The following is a 3,853-nucleotide window of genomic DNA, read 5'->3' on the forward strand; positions in this document are numbered from 1 at the left end:
ATCCACAGAACAGTTGCTAACTTTTATTTATCTAATTATTTTAATTATTCATTTGCATACAGAATTTTACATTTACACACTTTCAGTTACATGACAACTTCAAATTTGATAGTAATAAAGATCTATATCCCATTCACTCAACTTTCGCATTATAATTTATATGACAATTAATTAACAGGTACAACGACTTCTAGAACTTTGGAACTCACGCTAAAGCACGCACGCACGCACACACATACACAGAAACTACGCATTAATCTAATTCTACATGTAGTTTAATTTCTAACCAATACATGCATACAATAGTTCCATGTCCCTGCCCCATACAGTGCTGTCGGCATAATCACCCCTTTCATATAATCTCCTTTTAGCATCCGCTCCCAAATGTCCTTCTCATTACACTTTTTAATCCCCCAAGGCTCTTGCTTGCTTCTCTCAATCTACAATCTACCTCCACCTCCACTCCTCCCCTTCCCGCAACATGCGACCCCATATATCTAAAGCTATCCACTTCCTCCAGTCTCTCTCCTTTATTACTTATTTCCAAATTTCTGTCATCCTTTCCCCTTGCTTTTACCCACATTTATCTTCAAATTTCTCCTCTCGCATACTTTCCCAAACTCCGTCACTAACTTCCTTAATCCCCTATCTATTCCTGCCACTAGCGCAGTGTTGTCAGCAAACAACAACTGGCTAACCTCCCATTTTTCTCCATTTTCTTTAACCATCTTCAGTCCCCTGCCCATTACCCTTGTATTTACCTCCCGTACCACCCCCATCAATGTATATATTGAACAACCATGGTGACATGACACGTTCCTGGCGAAGTCCTACCTTTATCTCAAATCAGTCACTCCCACCATTTCTCATTCCAACACAGGCTCTACTACTCACGTAAAAAATCTTGAATGTCCCAAACAGCTTTCCTCCTATCCCATATATCTGTAAGACCTTCCACAGTGCTTCCCTATCTACCCTGTCATAAGCCTTTTCCAGATCCACAAAGGCCCCCAAAAAACATACTTACCCTTTGCTAAAGCTTCCTCACATAACTGTCTTAACACAAAAATCTGATCCATACAACCCCTACCTTTCCTAAACCTACTCTGTTCCTCAGCAATTACTCTCTCTGTTCCTCTCCTAATCCCTTCATTCAAAACCTTCCCATAAACCTGTCCAACTACACTCAACAAATTTGATCCCTCTGAAACTACTACACTCACATTTGTCCCCTTTTCCCTTATGTAGCGGTACTATACAGGCACTCCCTCCAGTCCTCCGGCACTTTACCCTCTTTTAGACAAACATTAAACAACCTCACCAGCCAGTCCAATATCACTCTACCTCCCCCCCCCTTTTTTTAGACACTCCGCATGACACCCATCTAACCCAGGTGCCTTACCTGATCTCATATTTTCTTATTTCTCCCTCTTTTCTTCTTCCATCACTGTTATTTTCTTAGCGACTCCCACTGCAACCACCGTTTCACCCGCTTTAAAATCATCGTACCTCTGCAACCGTGGTCAGTTGGACTCACGTACTATCGTACTCTCATACCTTACTGGTTATTCACGTTGGAACAATGTGGATTTGTGCGTGGAAAAACATGTGTTCAGAACTCGGGGTCAATTTTATTCTAGATAGTTGCATTACATTTACAATGGTTCATAATATCCCAGCTATTCCAACTGCTAAGAAATTAATTTTTGCGTCTCGGACACATGTAGGGACTTCTCGTGCTGTTATTGGCTAAACCAAACATTTTCCATCATTCAGACGCATTTTGTTATATTACTCTTCTGCAAAGGAATGATTTAGAAAATTCACACGTTGATATAGAGTCCTCAGAATTAACGGCAATGTCTTATGGGTAAATACATTAGTTTTTGATTCATAAACTTAATTTCTAGTTTCCGAAACTAGAATTAGAAATTAGAAATTATTCACCTGTTTAAAAATTTAGAACCTATTTAATGAAAAAAAGAGTCCATAGTTTGCCTCACACACTCGAACTTCCCTCACAAACTGTCAACAATGCAATCAATCGCCATCGAACATTGTAAGCTCAATTTCGGATAGTTGTAGGACTTCTACAACATGATTGTTATCAACTTGTGCAGCTTGCCTCTCCCAGGTGTATAGAGAACGTGACATGTGATTAACCTTGACAATGTGTGGATCTGTGCGTTCTTCATAGTGTGTGTGAAGCAGATGAAGCCCGTGCATGTGCCTCAGCACCTGGATCTAGCGAGCTTGGAACATGAGTCTTAGCTGGTCTCCGAGATGACTACATGTAGCTCCTGAAGTCTTTGCGAAGTCCTAGGCTCTGTCGAAGTAGGTTCCCCTCAAACTGCTGATGAAAGTTCTTATTAGCATCTTCAGCCACTACTATGTCAGTGCGCATTTGCACCTCTCTAAACACTATTTCCTTTCGTGGACTTTAACTCTAGTTTCTAAAGGAGCGCTAAGTCTTGCTAGACTTGGCTAAGGATCTGGTAAAAAAAAAAATCTCATTTTCACATTTCACAGATATTCTGTGATCCGTACGGTTACAAGTTATGATAGAGGTCTATGCTATTCCAAAGCTTGTTTCTAAATCTTGTTTCTACATTCTATTTCCACATTGAACTCCACCTAAAACTCTTCCTTTTCATACTCTAGTACAAAGGTTTCACTTACCATTCTCACATTCATTTTATGCTCTTGAGCTAACTTCTCTTCGGTTCTTTGCAATGCCCTCATACAAGACTCAATCATTTCATTACAATTTCCACTTTTTATATCATTATTAAGTATATCTATTACCGATGAAGTGAAGCGACCCTGGTGTGGATGTGCTATGTCTTGCTGCATTTTTTCTGACCCAGGCAGTGGGCAGGTGACAGGGATGACCCTTCATCCACGAGGAGCTAAGATGGGAGAGAAACAAGGGTGATGGATGGGACTTGGCTATCTCCCATATAAGGATGAAGAAGCCTTTGGTTTAAAGATACAGAGACAGATATCTATTTTCCTGGTCACGACGTCTCTCAGGTTGAATCTCAATTGCAAGGTATACTAATTTACTCCTGGTGTCAGTCTGTTGTCATGAAGAAAAGAACAATCATGACAACCTGTCGTGCCCCTTATGACCTACACGTAGTCGTCTTTCCCCATCTACGCCGTTTAGGAAACTCATTAGGAATGGGTTCAATGACAGACACCTTGAATATATTTTTATGGTGACCTGACGTATAAGCTTCACGGATACAACATAAAATAGAGAAATTGGTGGGGGACTATCAGTAAGCTAATCTAAATCAAACAGCAGGTATAAGATTCCTTTTTCCTTTGCTGAAGTATTCTGACGTCAGAAGAGGTGGATTCTGTTCTTTGGCTTGGTCGGTTCCACATTGAGGCTAAAAGGTGCAACTAAGACAATAATAGATATCTGTGATGACCCAGATCATGATTTTTTTCTATTGAAAAAGTGAGGTACTTTTACGCTAACATTTGCGGGTTTTAATTCCAAGACTTAGTCTATTTTTTCCATAGTCTGAGTACACAACTACCTTGGAGGAGGTTTGCACTCTCTAAGTACCTCTAGTTTATTTGCATGCTTCATTCCTCATAACCCCTTGTTGCACAGTCTAAACAAGTTCTTAATTTCATACATAGACCTTTATATTCAAAATTAGTTGATCTTTATTTATTCATTTTTCATAATTCCCATATGGTGATTTGGGAACAATCATTGGTCCTGCCCTCTCATATAGCTTATCAACATGACTTCCTGTTTTTAGCAAATGGCTGCTCTGAGTTTTTGTCATCGCTCACAACCGAACACTCTTTAAGTGTTAAAATCTACAGGTTA

Source organism: Oratosquilla oratoria, chromosome 27, assembly GCF_046742065.1.
Source record: "Oratosquilla oratoria isolate Oo_2021 chromosome 27, ASM4674206v1, whole genome shotgun sequence".
Classification (NCBI taxonomy): domain Eukaryota; kingdom Metazoa; phylum Arthropoda; class Malacostraca; order Stomatopoda; family Squillidae; genus Oratosquilla; species Oratosquilla oratoria.